At 47.2% G+C, this 18665-nt stretch overlaps 1 long non-coding RNA gene across 1 annotated transcript in view; it reads right to left on the minus strand.

Annotated features, from left to right (window-relative positions):
- Positions 1-18665, minus strand: part of LOC454852 (uncharacterized) — a 189790-nt gene that overhangs the window by 21736 nt on the left and 149389 nt on the right. Inside the window, exon 2 of the long non-coding RNA XR_010153373.1 lies at positions 3325-3387. This is a non-coding gene — a long non-coding RNA (uncharacterized LOC454852). The remainder of the gene's footprint in view (positions 1-3324; positions 3388-18665) is intronic.

Here is an 18665-nt window from a genome sequence, read left to right on the forward strand (position 1 = left end):
AAAACATCCTCCTACAAGTCTGTGCTCAAATGTCACCTTCTCCATTCAGCCCTACAACCTGCCCTCCACCTCTCTCCCTGCACTGCACACTGGAGCTGCCTTTCCTGCCTCTGTGTTTTTTTTTCCATAACACTATCACCTCCTTACATACTAGATAATTTACATACTAACTATTTTTTACTGTTTAGCCTGCCCCACCTTGACAGCCAGTGTGGATGCAGGACAGGAAAGACAAAAGAGGAATGATGGCTGACCCAATGCTTCTCATCTTTCCTGGCCCCATGATGTGGTTTGGCTCTGTCCCTACCCAAATCTCATCTTGAATTGTAGCTCCTATAATTCCCAGTGTTGTGGGAGAGACCTGGTGGGAGTTAATTGAATCACGGGGACAGTTTCCCCCATCCTGTTCTCATGGTAGTGAATAAGCCTCACGAGATCTGAAGGTTTTATAAGGGGAAATCCCTTTTGCTTGGTTCTCATTCTCTATTGCCTGCCCCCACATAAGACATGCCTTTCACCTTCCGCCATGATTGTGAGGCCTCCCCAGCCACGTGGAGGAGGTATGTCTGTATCAGCAGACATAGGTCTCAGGTATGTCTGTATCAGTAGCATGAAAATGAACTAATATACCCCATTAGAAGCCAAGCTCCATGCCAGCAGGACAGAGCCTGTTTTGTTCAGTGTCTGTTCTCTGCCTAGAGCAGTGCCAGCAGTCCCGTAAATATCTATTAGGTGAGTGAATGAATGAATGAACCGATCGATGAACAAGTGAAGGGTGGAATTACTGCCACTCATGGGGAGGGGGCTATGCATCTCATGGAATGAGCTGGTCTTCAGGGTGGGGTTCCCTGGGGAGTGGGGGAGAGGGCTGGCAAAGGCAGAAGGTGCTGCTTCCAGAAAGGCAGTGCCCGAAGTTTGCCTGGAAATCCCCTTGGCATCACTCATTAACTAACCCCCACCCCAATACACATCCAAACCCAAACAGTAGCTGAAGAGTAACTTCAACCATAGACTCTCTTTCCAGGCCCACGCTCCCACCGGTGAGTGCATGTAGTCATCTGGGCACCTACTGTGTGCTCCTTGGATCCCAGGATGAGCAGTGAAGAAAGGATGGCGGGGGATGAAAGAGATCCCCTCCCACCCTCATCCCACTCTCAAGGCACTAGCTGGAAGGCAGAGGCAGCACTGCAGATGAAGTTCTGAAAGTGAGATGGTGGGCAGGTAAAGGAGCTGCCAGCCCCATGGTGCCATGGCTGTGGGGTTTTAAGCAGGTGAGGTACACAGATGGTGACACAGGGAGGGGGTGTGCTGAGCACAGTGGCAGGGTACGGTCAAGTCCAGTCTTGGGGTGGGATACAGACCAGGTGAGCTGGGCTGAAAGGATCCAAATGTGAGTGGGAAGTGATGGGAAGTGAGGTGGACTGTCCAATGAGATTTGGTTGCTGGGACAATAAACAGAGAGCCATGATGGGTTTTTTCAAATAAGAAAATGCCATGTCCAATGCTGGATTTCAGAAAGAGGCTTAGGGAAGATATCGATAGGATTACTTTGGGGAGGAAAGACTTGGAGTCCAACGCCTGGGGCCCCTTGTGGTTATCCCAGCTTGTTCTACAAAAGCCAACATGAGAGGGATGACTCGGAGAAGGGAGGGAAAGGATCAAATGGAAAATTGCTGTGGAGTCATTGTCAGGACTTAGTATTCTAGTGAGTGGGGGAGTTAAAACCAATGTCCACCTTCCTTCTACTTGAGCCATGTGGAATATGATAAAGATAAATAAGGAAGGGAACTAATAGGCATCTACTGGGACCTAGACTTTCAATTTGGTTATTTCATTCAATTCTCAGTCTCCCCTGAGGACAGGGTATTAGCATCAGCATCTTATAGATGAGGAAATTGAGGCTTTGTAATTTACCCAAGATCATATCCAGAGCTAGGGAGATTGTAAAACACAGAAGAAAACCACTGACATTCATTGTAAATGCATAATACATCCCAGGCACTTAACTGTATATTCTTCCATTTCACTTCAAAACATGGAAGAGATTATTTTTATGATCTCCATTTTATAAATGTGGAAAGCATAGTCCAGAAAAGTGAAGGTCACCAGCCCCAGGTCACAAAGCAAAGACACAGTGGAAATGGAATTTGAACCCAGGGCATCTGGGTCCACACTCTACCACTACGCTAGCCTGACAGTGACAAATTTGCAACATAATCTGTCTAGTTCCAAAAATGTGTTTGCATTGTACAGCAACTCAAGCAGTATTAGCTGCTCCATGGCATGATAATGTCCCCATTGGGTGTTCCCTGCACTCTGTACCCCTCATGCCCTAACACCATCAGAACGGGAGGAAGGGGGCATTTGTTCTCTCTCCCTCTCTCCTCCTACCCATTTTCCCCACTCCCTTTCATTTCTTTTCTTTCTTTTTTTTTTTTGCTGCTGGGCCTGCAATCTGCCAGTATGACCCCTGGTGGCTCTGCAGGCAGCGGGGACAAACCTCTCCCAGGCTTCATACTAGTAGAGATGATCTGTTGCTTAGTACTTACGACTGAGACTTATACCCAGTGCTGTAACTGCTGTGGATGGTGGAATCTAGACAGCCCTGGGCAAACCCAGCCCTTGCAGTAGGAGAGCGGCCCCTTGTTCCACATCCTGTTTTATTGGGAGCAGACTTCAGTCGGCAGCATGCCAGAAAGCCCTGATATCCCATTTAACCCCATGGACAGTCTCTGTGCTCCTGAAGGCCAGCAGGTGCAATCCACCTGTTTACCTCCTGGACCCGCAGGCTTTGAGTCACCTGCTTCATGTTCTCCCTGCAAACTGCGAGACCTCTGTGCCCTGCAGTGGACTCGGCGTGTTCAGGGCAGGTAGCAGGAGCTGTTGCATGGTGCCCCGGGGAGCTGGGAAAATTCATGGTCACTCAAAACAGCAATAGATCCCAGCAACAGTCTAGGCCTGGCTCCCTCACTAGTTAACTGTGTGACCTTGGGCGAGTGACTGAACTTCAGTCTCCCCATCTGTAGGTTGGGCATAACAGGACCTGACTGCTAGAGTTGTGAGAGGTGAAAATGAGTTGATTCAACTAAAAGCCAGGAGCACACAGCCTGGCCTGAATTAATTGTGATGACTGTTTGTACTTATTAACCCCTGTCTCTGGGGCTCTCCGATGGCTAACGGCAAAGCTCCTGCCTGCCAACTGCTGCTCTGAGCTGGGGGCATTAGGGATGTCTGGGCAAAGGGTTGCACTGAAGAAGGAGCAAACCTCAAAGCAAGAAGAGCCACAGGGAGGCAGCTGTACTATAATTGCCAAGTGCAACTCACCTCTTTCTTGTCCTTTCCTGGTTCAAAGCACCCACCGAGTCAGCCAGAAACCTCTGATTCCACCTAGAAAAATAAGGGAAGAGTTACACCAGGAAGCAAGATAATGAAACTCATCTTGAAGCTTAAATGTGGACGGAGTGGTTCCTCAGTGCCAGACAGCTCCCCCCAAGCACATAGGAGTTTAATAGCTGTTTATTCTTCCATATAGACTAAAACTACATTCATCAGAAAAAGGGGAATAATTCATTTCCTATCCCAATTATGGATACAGCAGACTGAAGAATATTTTCAAAGAAATACAGTTTATTATGATCACAAACTTGACCTAGAGTAAACTAAGATGTAAATGGATATTTACACTGGATAGTAATTTTTTTCAAGTTATAAAAATACTTAAGTTTACAATGGACATTTACTACAAAACAACCTAATGCCACAGTGCCAAGTTGTTCTGTTTTTATTGGGTCTTTTACTCCTATGATCCTATTTCTGAATGTTTATATGTTCTAATTTATTATATGTCTGAATTCACTGAATGGGATGACATATGAGGAGCATCTAGTGCCATGTCTGGTCCCTATTTATTACTCAATAAACATCAGCTATACTATTATTAATTACACATTCCTGTTGTGGGTTTCTCTCTTTCATTCCACCCATATAATTCCTGAACAAACGTACACAGATATCAGCATACTTGCTGCTGCTAAAATAGATATTTAATCTTTAAACCCAACCTCTGTTCAATCTAATTCAGACACCAGGAAGAGTAGTATTTCAAAAGGTGTTTAAAGATAATAGCCCCATTCTAACTTTCCCCATCATTAGGCTCAAAGAAATCACTCTAGACCCTTAGGTTGGCAAATGAAAACAGAGAGAAGAAAGAAAAAAGGGAAAAAGAATACCATCAGATTTGAAACAGAAAACTTGTAACCTTCACACACAAGAGAAAGGATTGTCTCTGGCTGGTGTTTGTTCTTTTGCTGGGTGTACATTATACATGATGACTCCGGTGGTTTCTGAGTTACTGAGGACAGGATTGGGCTGGTACCCTGTGGCCAACTCCATCAACCAGCACCTACCACCAGATCAGATGGGAGGTCCCCTTGGGCTCCAGCACCCCCACAGCCCACAGCAGCAATACATGTTTGCTGGGCCTGCCTCCCACTACCACACCCATGAACTTAACCCAGGACCAACCTCCAATGCACAGGCTCTTGACTGCAGGGCAAAGGAGGTTGACAGTTTTAGTCCCAATGAATCATGCAACACTTGGGACCTAACTGGCCGATGCTGGACCTAACCTGCAAATGCTAGAAAACTCACCACAACAGAGCAAGCAAAACTCCACAAGACCCACCAACTCCAACCCCCGCATCTGGAACGGGTTCCTGTTTCTACTTTATACAGAGCCACCCCCATGCGTAACCCATTTTCAGTTTGTTACTAGGTAGGAAGCATCCAATAAACTCATTCAAGCTAAAGCCCAGCTGAATGGACGTAGCTTCAGTGTTACCCCTCCGTGGGGGATGTGCATTTTATCCTGACTCAGTCTTAACTCTTCACCCTGTCCCCATGAAGCCTCAATTCTGCCAATTTAATAATGGCAGAGATTGGGGAGAGAGAGCAGTGGGACACTGGAGAGGGATCTTTTTGAAATCCTACAGTGGGGAGTAGGTGAAAGAGGGGAGGCAGAGGCTTACAGTGGAGGCTCTCAGACCTGGCTGCTCATGGAAATCCCTGCCCCCTCCCCTGGGCAGCTGGAAAATCATTCTGAAGCCTGAGCCCCACCCCCAGAGGTTCTGATTGCTACAGGTGAGGCCTGGGCACTAGGAATTTTTTTTTTTTTTTTAAGTTCCCCAGGTAAGTTTAATAAGTAGCAGACTCTGAGGATCATCTGGCCGTCTTGCTGAAATTTGCATTCGGGGGGTCTGGGGTGGCAGCCTGAGATTCTGCCTTTCTAAAATGCTCTTGGATGAACCCAGCACTGGGGGTCCTCAGAACACTCTGAGTTGCAGGGACTTAGAGGTATCCCCTCTTGCCCTCCTATGCCCCCGAGGAACCTCAGGCAAGCTGACCACATCCCTACCTCCAGCCACAGCTTTCTCCTCTGGGGTGGAAAACACTTTTCCAGGAGGCCCCAGAGACGTGCCCAGTTGACTTCTCGAGTGCCAACTGGGTAAGAGACATTACTCACGTCCCAAGAGACAGCTGCCCCCTTTCCCCTTTCCTGTAATCCTGTTCTAAGCAGTCCAGCTTGTACCCTGAAGTGCACCTGGATCACTGCATTCAACACAATGGTTTGTTTCTGCTCTGGTCCTTAAAGGGAGTAGGGGTCTCTTGCCTGCTGGCTTTTTGCATTGGCAGGATGATCAGGGCCACCAAGACACAGGGCCGCCCAGGGAGCCTGACTCTGTCCGGGGCCCACTGGCCTTGGCATCTGCCCTGTGAAGCCCTTCCGTGGCTTCACACACACCTCCCCACCACGTAGCACTGCCCTTACTGTCCTCACCGCGGACAGCGGTGGGACAGGGAGTGGATGGCACTCCCTCGGAAAGAGGCCAACAGCAGCACGCCACGCCCGACTCCAAACCTCTGAGGGAGGCCACAGACTGCAACTGGCTACCCACAACCTGCCCCCAAGGGTCCCTCCCTGCCTTCTGCACCCCCGGCCCCACCCCTCCCGGTTCCTTCCAGACATTCCCGGGGATGCCTGGAGCCATACACCACCTAGTGGTTCCCAGCTCAACATCAGCAGCAAGACACCTCCAACCAAGACGGAAGAGCCCTCTCCTCCAGGACACCTTAGACTGAGGAAACAAGAAATAAAAGGCCCAGCAGGTGAGGCCACAAGGACACATTAGGCTGGAATACGTCCAGTCCCACAAACTTGCCACGTTCTCCAAAAAGTGCACCAGGAAGGCAGGAGGCCGTGCTGGAAAAGGCGGCCACGCGCTACAGGAGAAGACCAGGCTGGAGAGGGAAAAATACCTGGAACGGGAAATGGGATGTCAACACTTTATGAGCTAGAGCCCCCTCTTTGGCCAGAATAAGAGTTGCAGGTTGGGGGAATTCTTGGACATTCTTGATGGGTCCAAAATCAAAGCGGAGTGATTTCAACAAAACATGCCAAGTAGTCAAGAAGCCAAACCACTGGGTCCAACTTCTAGAAACCCACCCAAGGCCAACACATCCACTGGGCCCCCAATACTTTTAGGGGGCCCAAGAAAATGTTCTAATTCCTTTGAAAACGAGAATGAATAAAATGACGGTAATATGAATGCCTAGATAACAATGAATCCAGCCTGGATTCTATTCATCCTTGTATCACTGTAATTGTAAAATACAATTTTTTTTTTTTTTTTGAGATGGAGTCTCACTCTGTCCCCCAGGCTGGAGTGCAATGGTGCGATCTCAGCTCACTGCAACCTCCACCTTCCAGGTTCAAGCAATTCTCCTGCCTCAGCCACCCAAGCAGCTGGCACAAGCCACCACACCTGGTTAAGTTTTGTATTTTTAGTAAAGATGGGGTTTCACCATGTTGACCAGGCTGGTCTCAAACTCCTGATCTCATGTGATCCACCTGACTTGGCCTCTCAAAGTGCTGGGATTACAGGCATGAGCCACTGCGCCCGGCCGTAAAATACAATTTTTAATGTTTTATTTTTATGGAGGAAGGGGCCTAGGAAGACAAAAGTGCCAAAGATCATGAACATCACCATTTGGTTCTGAGTTTACCTACTTTTTTTCCAGTCTCCAAATTTGTCAGCCTTTACTGAAACCCCTTGCTGAAAGCTCTTTCTGGGAGACCCCCACTTGAGCCAGGGGACCCATCCCCACCTGCCTCCCATAGGTACATCCTTTTTACTCTGGGCTGTATTGAAAGTTTTCTGACCCACTCCAGGCAAGTTCATCAGAGGCCCCGGCACCCTGGGCCTGTTTCTGGCCAGGCAGAAGCTCCAACAGCTGCCACCGCCCCCTGTGTGTAAGAAGTGCAGTCTGGCAGGACGGAGCAGCAACTCTGAAGTCCAAACACACACACTCAGCCCCCTGCAGCATAAACACGGAGGATACATCACACCCAGGCCTATAAAAGATAATTACACAATCTGATCTGGCAAATTAGTGCCGCAGAATGTCTAATTCTCACAATGAATTCCAGGGTTGGATCGGCAGGAAAAATTAACCTGGATCTTTATTGGGATTTGCCCCCAGGTCAGGATTAGGGTTTATTTATCTCCTTTATTTTTCTGCTGCAGGAGGGTGGAAGGCCTTCTCTCCTGCCCGCCCCTCCCCACCGTATCCAGGCTTGGCTTTTCGATAAGCAAGCTGCCCGGTGATCTTTCCCACGCACTACCTAACCCAGCTCAGCTAAAATCAAAGAAAGCACCAACTAGGAGATACGTGTGATTTTTTTTCATAAGGAAGAGGAGGTCAGGCATCCCATATCAAGGGATTCACTAGTTGGAACAAACTCAATACAAGGTAAACAAAAGAATGAACATTTCCAGATGGCAATGTACCTCCTAATTATTCTGGCCCGGCTCTGAAATGTTTACTTGGAGAACACTCACATATACACATTTCTCCAAACACCTTTTTCTTTCTTTCTCTCTTTCATTTGCTCTCCCTTTCCAAGGAGTCTTTCCAGAGGAGATAGTGATTAACAGGAGTCGGTACTCATCTCCTATGCTCATTAAAGAGCTAGACACCAAAGAATTGTTACCGCAACACCAAGACAAGTTGACACCAAGCAAGGATTATCTTTCATCTAACAAAAACAAACCTGATGGCAGGCCGGCAAGTTTTCTCCTCTCTTTTTCTATCTTCCTGGGGGTTTCCCCTGCGGATGATCATTCCCTACCCAAACTCCCAAGTCAGCCCTGCAATGACCACACACCCAGAGCTTGAAAGACAAGACTCCAGTCAATATAGAGGGTTAGCATTCACACTTTTAGCCTACAGAAAATGTGAGTCTGTCAGATAAATGAGGTAAGCTTCCCTGCATCTAATACCCATGTGATCTGCTCACAAAATTCTTAAAAAGTGCCTCTCTCTGAGACTGACCTGGGTGAAAGAGAAACTGTGCTTTTCTAGGCTTACCAGTGGAGGGTTACAGTATTTTGCTCTGGCGTGGGCACCAAACTCCTCCACTTTGGGTTAAGGTTTATCATATGTGGGAACCTCACCTAAAAAAAACATATATACACGGGCAGAGGTGTGTATGTGTGTGTGCTCACGTGTGTGCATATATATATTTATATTTATATATATAAAATTATATATATATATATAATTTTTTTTTCCAAGGACAATGACTTTATGGAAAAACAAACCAGTTCTAAACAACTGCCTCTGACTTAAAGCAATGAAAATGTTGTTTTCTTGTGCCTCGCCCAGAGGGATTCTAGGTGACCCAGTGAGAGGTGGTGGAGAGAGAGACTAGAACGTGCAAACTTATCATCAGCTGGAGTGCAATCTTTGTAGAGTTCTAGCCAAATCGCAAACTCCAGTTCCAAATTGGGTGAGACAAGCGTGCACTTTTTGGAAGGAGATAAACACCCACTCCGTGCAGGCTACATTGAGGAGTCTCATAAGGAGCTGAGAGATAGCAAAGAAAAATATCCCTCTTCCTGAATGGTGAACACAGTGATGCCAGCTTCATTCTGAACAGCCATCCATTCTAGGTGTGAATAGAGGCCATGGATGAGGAGCAAAAGAATGCCAAGGAGTCAGTAAAAATGCTGTAGACACAAGGAAAACACAATCTCAGCATATTATTAAATGATCAAAATCATGTCATACATGTATGGGTTCTAGAGGCAGAGAGTTGCAAACTAAAATCTTAGTCTAGACTTTTTTTTTTTTTTTTTTTGAGATAGAGTTTTGTTCTTGTTGCCCACACTGGAGTTCAATGGCGCAACCTCAGCTCACTGCAACCTCCGCCTCCCAGGTTCAAGTGATTCTCCTGCCTCAGCCTTCGGAGTAGCTGGGATTACGGGTGTCCACCACCACGCCCAGCTAATTTTTTGTATTTTTAGTAGAGACCGGGTTTCGCCATGTTGGCCAAGCTGGTCTCGAACTCCTGACCTCAGGTGATCCACCCGCCTCGGCCTCCCAAAGTGCTGGGATTACAGGTGTAAGCCATCACGCCCAGCTTAGTCTAGACTCCTTCTGGGTGTCCATTTTCTCACCTGAAAACTGGGGATAGCTGTAGTGACTACTTCTTGCCCCTTGTAAACCCTCTACAACCATAATTGTTATTTTTATTTGAGGATGTAAAACAGGACTATGCTTTTTTCTATATTGCTTATTTCTATATATATAATTAATTCTAAATTAAACTGTGTATTCACCTGCTTTGCATATTTCCTGCACCATAGCAAGTAATCCATAAATGTTAGCTATTGCTAATACTGTAAAAAAAATTATAGAATTGCATGGGTTATAAAAACAAACTTGGAAGAAGGAAGCAAAAGGTTAACATTAGTTATCTCTGGGTAGTCAGTTTAAGACTTATTTGTTTTCCTATTTTTACATGTCTAAAATAAACAGGCATTGTTTGGTGAAGACAAAAGTGTCATGGTATTTAAAAGATAATAAAAATAAGATGGACATTCATTGTTTTGAACTAGAAATAAAACTATTAAGTGTACTTAAAAAAAAAACAGTAAAAATAGAAGCTACAGACTTGTTTGCTAAATCAGAAATGGCTTAGAAATCAAGGATAAAAAGTACCCCAAATAGGGTACTCTTGGGACCACTGACGTGACCCAAAGTGAGACAAGAGCCAGACGCACCCAGATGGCAAGTTCTGCTGTCAATTACAGGGATGGGAGGACAGCTCTTTCCACTGAATGATACAGTCAATACTGGCTTGAATGTGAACCTGACTGAGAATCCTAACCCAGCTAACAGGCTGCAGGCCACAGGGTTGAACAGACCTGCTCTGTGGCATTTCCCAAATACCTGTGCCATTATAGACAGACGGTTCTCACAACACCCACCTTTCGGTTCAGGACCTACAGCCCCTTGCACTTCCCCACGCCTGTTACACAAGCCCAGGCTGGGAGCAGAGGGCGAGCTCCACGACAGCCTGCAGAGGCCATGCCAGAAATACGGGGTCTGCGGCCCCACATGAGCCCAGGAAAGCAAGAGTAGACTTGATCCTCAGAGTCCTTCTGCCAACTCTTCAGGCCTCCCAAGAAGGTGGGAATGCAGGTGACAAGGGGGCCTCGCTCAAGTGCCCAGAGCTCTGAAGCTCCCTCCTACTTTCTTGGCTCCCCTTCTTCCTCCCAGGTCCAGCACAAAGGGGAACCCGAGGCACAGTCCTCAGCCCATCCTAATTCCTGTTGCTTGCCCTCTTCCTTGAAGATGTCCCAAACCCCTGTTTCGGACCTTTTTCCTAAAGCCCCATTTTGCCAAATGCCTACAGGGCAGGCTGATGACTGATTCCAGCCAGGATCTCAAATTCACTACATCCAAACAAATCCCCATATATCCTGAACCAGGCTCCTCTCAATACTTCCCCATTTCAGGAAACTGAACCTCACTCTCTTGGTCACCCAGATGGGATGCCCTCCCCTCCCATAAAGCTCATCACTGGATCCAAGCACCTCTGCTAATGCTGTTCATGATCCAACTTCTCTTATATTCCTATGACCATGAGAATGGCTAATCTCAGGTCTAGGATATTCCCATAATAATAATGTCATGTATTTGTCTATTATGTCTCTTCTTTCCTTCCTTCCTTCCTTCCTTCCTTTCTTGCTTGCTTCCTTCTCCGCCGCCCCCACCCCCCAACTCCTTCTGTCTCTTTCTTTCATTTTTATTTTTGAGACAGAGTCTTGCTCTGCCACCCAGGCTGGAGTACAGTGGCCTGACATGGCTCACTGCAGCCTCAACCTTGTAGGCTCAAGCAACCCTTATGCCTCAGCCTCCCAAGTAGCTGGGACTACAGACCTGCACCATCAGGCTCAGCTAATTTTTAAACATTTTGTAGAGATGGCGTCTCCCTATTTTTCCCAGGCTGGTCTTAAACTCTTGGCTTGAGCCATCCTCCCACCTAAGCCTCCCACAGGGCTAGGAATACAGGTGTGAGCCACCACACCTGGCCTCATCTCTTTACATATGTTCCTTTACTTAATTTCCTTGACAATCCTCCCTCATCTTGCATCATTTCTTGCCCTGTACACTGCTCTTCCATTCACTATCTCTATTTCCATGCTGGAAATCTCCAAGATCTTTGATACCTCAGGGTCTTTGCACTTGCTGTTTCCTTAACCTGAAACATTTTGCTTAACTTTCAAAGTCTCCACTCAGACTGCACTTCAGAGCCTAATCTGAAATCATATTTGTTTATTTCATTTTGGTTTGTGTCTCTGCCCACAAGATTGTTAAGATCCTTGAGTGCAGACAGCTTGTCTGTTTTATTCTCCATTTTATAATCAGCACCTGAAATGGGCCCTTTTAGGGTTGAATGAATGAATGAACACGAGCATCCCTAGGTGAAAGATATGGCAAGGAGGTACAGGAAGATTTAAAACTGGCTCAAGGTCTTATGGCTGGTAAGTGGCTGTGTCAACCTTTGCACCAAGGTTCTCTTTGCACAGGGGTGAAGCTGTGAGTGACCTTCTACTGTTAAAGCAACTCCCCATGTGGCTCCTTGATTTCAGACTTGCCTCTTCTGGTCCCTTCTACGGAGTTTTCCCAGCTGCTCATTCTAAAACACCAATTAGTTCTGCCAATCTCTGCTCAGTAGTTGTCCAGGGCTCCCTACTGCCTTCCACGTACAGACCCAACCTCTCTGCCTGAAATGAGAGGCCATCTGTACTCTGACCCCTTCTCTTTCCTCTCCAGCGTTGTTTGTAAGATGTCCCTATAGTCATCTTATCTCATATCTACCCCCCCACACACACTAAAGCTCACTGCTCCCCACCACCTGTAACACCTTCCCCGCTTTGCCTCTCTGCAATACGTTCCCTTGAAGCCCACTCCCAAGTCCCACCACCCACAGAAAGCCTCCTGATTTTCTGGCCCTTGGTGAAGGCTCATACTTGAGCCTTGGGGTTCACTGCCTATGTCCCACGCTTAGCAGTAAGCATAAGATAATGGGGGACCAGGCGTGGTGGCTCATGCCTGTAATCCCAGCACTTTGGGAGGACGAGGTGGGTAGATTGCCTGAGCTCAAGAGTTCGAGACCAGCCTGGGCAACATGGTGAAACCCCGTCTCTACTAAACTACTAAAAAATTAGCCAGGTGTGGTGGCGTGTGTGCCTGTAGTCCCAGCTACTCCCGAGGCTGAAGCACAAGAATCACTTGAACCCTGGGGGCGGAGGTTGCAGTGAGTTGAGATTGCACCACTGCACTCCAGCCTGGACGACAGAGCAAGACTCTGTCTTCAAAATAATAATAATAATAAGATAATGGGAAAAAGGCTATCCATCTCTTGCTCCAAAAAGACCTTAAATTCCTTTAGGGTGGGTAACAGGCCTCATGTGTTTGAATTCCTAGAGCCTAGCACAGTGCACAACTCATTCGTACGAGTAGCCCTGGTTAACTGAGAGCAAGCTATGCCCCTCGCTCTGTGGTCTGTGGTCCTCCACCAACCTGTACAGACAACCTCCGCAACGGCAGAGCTCTCTGGAGACTGCTAAACTAGAAGGGCTGGACTTTCTGCTCTTGGTGGCTTGTGCATCCCTCCAGTCTTTCCCAATCCACCTCCATCTGGAGCTGCTAATGACTGTCCAAGTTTCAGCTCTCTCCCGGGTCTTCCTAGAGCAGAGTAGTCACTAACTTGAACTTAAAGATGGAGCCCAACATACTGTGCTTAAAAAAAAAAAAAATCAAAAGTTTATGAGCCCATGGGGGTTTCCTCCTTTAAAATCACTTCTTTGCCCCTAGGGATACCCATTGAATACGGTGTCTGTACCCATCAGCAAAGCAGAGGCCACAGAGGCCGAGCATCCCCTGGCAGAGATCATGATGTCACTGTGGTTGAACGCTGCTCCCAGCCTGTGAAGGCGGAACCACAGAAGGTGTCCTAGGCCCAGGTCCACCAACCTCATGCCAAGCCTTAGCCCCTCTGTCTCGGTTTCACCATGTTTAAATGGAAAATAAAATGCTCCACTCAAAAACACTTTTCCAATGATATTTTAAGGAAAAATGAGATCACAGAAAATTAGGGAGGTAAGTTTAAATGGTGTGACCCCAAGCAACTTTTTTTTTTTTTCAAAGAATCCCAAGAGGCTTGTTCACCAGAATGGTGGGAGGGGTGGGGAAGAACATTGGGGAAGATTGTAAGCCCCAGAGACCACCTGCACAGCAGCAACACTTACGCTAACGTGAAATGCTCACAATGCTATAAAAGCCCACACCTATTGCAAACAGCTCTGTCTTCCCTGGTCCTCATGCGCAACCGGACCCTGAAGTCCTTAGGTTTGTAAAAGCTGCCGACCGGCCAGGTCAACATCTGTCCCTGCCAGAGATACCAAATGTTTCCTAAACCCACCTCAAGCCCAGCTCACTGAGCTATGAATAGTTATTAATGTTAACTCACGGCATTAATTAAAAGACGTTCAGCCAGGCAAATTCTCATACTTTTAAAAAGTCATTTGGGTAATCGCCTTTCCATGCCGCAAACTTTCCAAACGACTGACAGGTTGACATTTCACAATGTTGTTTGTTTTAATCAAGAAGGAGGGGAAAGTCAGTGTGGTTCCCCAGTTCATTTTTCAGGTGCCTTGATTTATTGATTGGCAAATCCCCACTTAATAGCTGTACAGCGAGGCTGGGGATGAACGTGGCTCCCGCCACCCTGGGTTGGTGTCTGGGCTGGTGAGGAGGGAAATGGCTTCAGGGCAATGCCCCAGCCCTTCCTCCCCCTTCTCTTGAGTTTTAACACCCAGCCCCCAGGGACCAAGGCCACACTGCATGACTCCCAACCCTTATTTCAGAGGCTCACCCTCCCTACCAGACAAGGGCGACTCCCTGAACCAACACCGAAGGCGGTGGTGCTGGTTCAGCAAACTCAGGAGTCGGGGGCAGAGTGGACTAAACCCTTGGTGGTTTTCCAACCTAGTTCTTCAAAGCAGCAGAGCTCAGAGTCAAGCCAGTTCTGTGAGTATGAATCCTGCCTCCACTGTTTATCATCCTTGGACAAATGCCTTAATTTCTCTGTGCCTCAGTTTCCTCATCTGTCAAAATGGATATAATAATAGTATCTACCTATAAGTCCGTTCTGAGGGTGAAATCAATTAATATTTGTAATGCACTTGATATGGTTTGGCTGTGTCCCCACGCAAATCTCAACTTGAATTGTATCTCCCAGAATTCCCAAGTGTTGTGGGAGGGACCCAGGGGGAGGTAATAGAATCATGGGGGCCAGTCTTTCCCATGCAATCTCATGATAGTGAATAAGTCTCACGTGATCTAATGGGTTTATCAGGGGTTTCCACTTTTGTCTCTTCCTCATTTTCTCTAGCCACCACCATGTAAGAAGTGCCTTTTGCCTCCCGCCATGATTCTGAGGCCTCCCCGGCCGTGTGGAACTGTAAGTCCAATTGAACCTCTTTTTCTTCCCAGGCTCTGGTATGTCTTTATCAGCAACGTGAAAATGAACTAATACAGCACTTCAAACAGTATCTGCAGTAAAATAAATGCTGTGTTTGTGTGGGTTTAAAAACCTCCCTCGTCCCTCAAAAACTCTAATCCAGGAACCCAACAGTCAACTGACAACAGACTTGGATGTGCCCTGGCTGACGTGAGCAGGACAGGCTGGACCTCACCCATTGCTCTGGTGCCCTGTTTCCCCAGGGCACCACTGACGCCTCTCCAAGGCCCAGCCAGTCCTAGAGCACACGGTTTGAAAGCCACTGCTTATTCTAAGGACTGACCATCTTCAGCTTTCTACTGGACACACACACGCCTGCCCATGGCAAGAAGTCTTTTATGGAAAGCCAAACGCATTCTCCTGGAAAGGCCACACGGAGCACTCCAGCCTCCCTCTCCAGGTGTCCCCCCACCCTCTGTGTCTGGCGGCAAATGGCTAATGACAGATGGGCAGCCGGAGGAGGCCTGAGGTTTGCATGGAGGCTCACACTCACCCCCCAGCACATCACCACCGGGAGAACACTGCAGCCAAGCAGCCTAATGGAAACAGACAGCAGCAACCACACAGCCCTTAGGGAAGAAGGAGTTTTCTTAAGGAAAAAAAAATCACTAAGCCCTCAGGCAACCTTATAACAACAAAAGACAAGAAACTAGTGAGCAAAGACCTCTCTCTACAATCACCAGCACACCATAAGGTATTTCAGTATTGATGGAACGCCAAGTATGTGCCAGGGATTAGACCAGGCACTGGAAATGCAAAGAAGAGAAGGGAGCTTCCAGGCTTTCCAGAGTGGAAATCTACTAAGAAAGATGATACCAACTAACACTTATATTTTGTGATATGGATTATACATGTTTGTGTATATTATATATAATATATACATTAATGTATAGAATACACTCCATGTGCACACTGAGGCTGGGGGAGAAGGTGGCTCCCACCTCCCTGGGTTATCGGGGCAGGGGCGTCTGAGCTGGTGAGGAAGGAAATGGCCACAGGGTCATTTGCCAAAGGGTTAACTTGGAAAGAAAGCTGTTGGGTATATCTGAGTATGAATGGCAACTCTGGTATTCTCTAGCTGTTCCATCTTGGACACCGAGGTTTTTATAGCTTTTTAAGGCATGCACACCACCAGGCAGGCAGATAATAAGTGATCAATTAATCACCAAGGACAGAAAATGAGAAAGCCTGGCAGAGGTGGTATGTGAATGAGGCCACAGGGAGGTAGTTGGCTGTGCTCAAAGTCAGACAAGTAAGTGAGAGGAGCTCCCAGGAGTGCAGGGGTCGCGTGGCCTCGGGCCTGCATTTACACTGCTTTATCATCTCCATTGGCAAGATCTGAACCATTCTTCCTCCTCCTTCCTGTCTCTCTGGGGTGTCTGGAGGTACAGAAGAACCAAGTTGGGGGGCGGTGGTCAAGGGATGGGGAGAGGTTGAAGATCTTCGATTGCAGAAGGAAAGCCAGCTAGGAGGTAAAAGGATGATTCTTTTCCTTGTGGAAGCCATACATTGCATGTATGGGCAATGGTTGAAGGCGTCTTTGGGTTTATCAGAAAATCCTAACAGAAAAGAAATGATTTACCAGGTAAGAATATGCAGATATTCTGAAATACTAAACGGAAATCCTAAAGCCCCATAATATGACACCTTCTTTGCCAGGCTCGGCTGACATTAAAGCCTCGTGCTGTGACCAGGAGCCTGATGGGAAGGTTGTTTAGCTGGGCTCTCCTGATCCCAAGGCCACCCCAGAGCACAGGACGACAGGCCCCTCTTGGAACCAGGCAACCGGGGGAACCCAGGCCTGCTCCTCGTGTCACCCCACTGGCTTCTGTGCTGTGGTGGGACTGTGGTTTTCAGAAAGTTACTTAAACCCAAAGTCTGAGATAAAGACAGCGATGGGAGCCTCAGTCATCCCATTCCAGGCTTCCGACATGGGACCTGTCAGTACCCCTGCACACCTGCTAGCCCAACAGACATGATTAACCAGGGAGGAAGGCAGGGAGGAAGAAGGTGGGGAGCAAAGCAAAAGAGGTCTGACCCTCCTCCCGAAAGTCTCAGAAACTCCAAACATGCGGTTAAACAGCCTCTTGAGGAGTATCACTTTGCACACTATGGCATGTGTATAAAGGAGCAAAGAATAAACACATGCCTTGCCTCCAAGGGCTTACAGTCAAATGCAGAAACTCAGCATAGCCCAACTCCACAGTGCACATATACAGGCTGTAGAATCATGCATGAAACCAAGACACGTGCAAGCAAAGTTTTACCAATGTACACAAGTCAAGGTTCAAGTTTATAACCGAGGAGGCGGAGATTGGGTATGCTAACTGCCTTAAATGTTTCAGAAAAAAAAATAGGTAGAATTTCAAATTAATGTAGGCATCAGTTCAAGCTTAGGACTATTTGTTTCCAGTATCATTTAGTATACATTCAACTCTTTCTACCGGGCTGTTCAGAGACCCACATCGTCTGCCTCCAACTCTCATGGCTTGTAAGTTTCTAGCTGGGTTTGTATTACAAGAACTTGTAGGCCTATGTTTCTGTTTCTGTTAAGATGGGTGCCTCTTGAAGGCATGGTCCAGAACTAAGTATCTTTTTCTGTTGTGAGATGAATGTAAAACATTTCAGAGTTTCACCTTAAGAAATCCCATTCCGGCCGGGCTCCGTGGTTCACACCTGTAATCCCAGCACTTTGGGAGGCCGAGGTGGGTGGATCACCTGAGGTCAGGAGTTCAAGACCAGCCTGGCCAACATGGTGAAACCCCGTCTCTATGAAAAATACAAAAAATTAGCTGGGCGTGGTGGTGGGTGCCTATAATCCCAGCTACTCAGGAGGCTGAGGCAGGAGAATCGCTTGAACCTGGGAGGCAGAAGTTGCAGTGAGCCGATATCGCGCCATTGCACTCCAGCTTGGGCAAAAAGAGCGAAACTCCATCTCAAAAAAAAATTTTAAAAAAAGAAAAGAAAAGAAACCTCACTTCCCAAAATATCCTCCATTTAGTATAGGGATGGAGATTATTCCAGCATCTTGTATGTAGAAAGATGTAGAAGAGTCCAATTCTGCCAGGCCATTTCCAATAAATAACGGGCAAAACTTCACATCATGTGGTCAAGAGATTGTTGAGAGAACTGAAGGCTGTAACTTTGACCACTAAATGGCTTAGGAGCCTCAGATAGACACTTGCCTTATTTACATCTTTACAAATTGTATACGTTGGATATTTGTACCTTGGGTTTTGTGTGTGTGTGTGTGTGTGTGTGTGTGTGTGTGTCTATGGTTACGTAGGATCAGTGAAATATGGGTGCCCAACTTTGGGGTAAAGGAAAGCCTTGGGGTGGAAGCAAAGCCAAGCCTAAAACTCCCAGCCCAGCCATTATTCTCTAGACCTCAGGGCCTGCAAGATTCATACTGTCCTCCCAAAAAATGTCCTGGGCCTCTTGTGTAGACATTCATACCAACTAGGCCCTTCAACCAGAAGATACTTAGAGAAGACTCCAAAGTTCCCAACCTCTAGGCATTTGAGAATTCATAACCAAAACCAGGCTCTCAGTTTAAAGCGATACTGTGATGAGCGACAAAACACGTGAGCCTTTTGAGCCCATCTGCAGAAAGTGTCCACTTGACACGGTCACACAATGAGTAGCCTCTGAGGTGCCCGGGGCCACCTCTCACCCAGGCAACAGCAGAAGGAACTGGGGACTTATACTAACACCAAATCAGAACCTACTA

This window comes from Pan troglodytes, chromosome 19 (assembly GCF_028858775.2).
Source record: "Pan troglodytes isolate AG18354 chromosome 19, NHGRI_mPanTro3-v2.0_pri, whole genome shotgun sequence".
Taxonomy (NCBI): Eukaryota; Metazoa; Chordata; class Mammalia; order Primates; family Hominidae; genus Pan; species Pan troglodytes.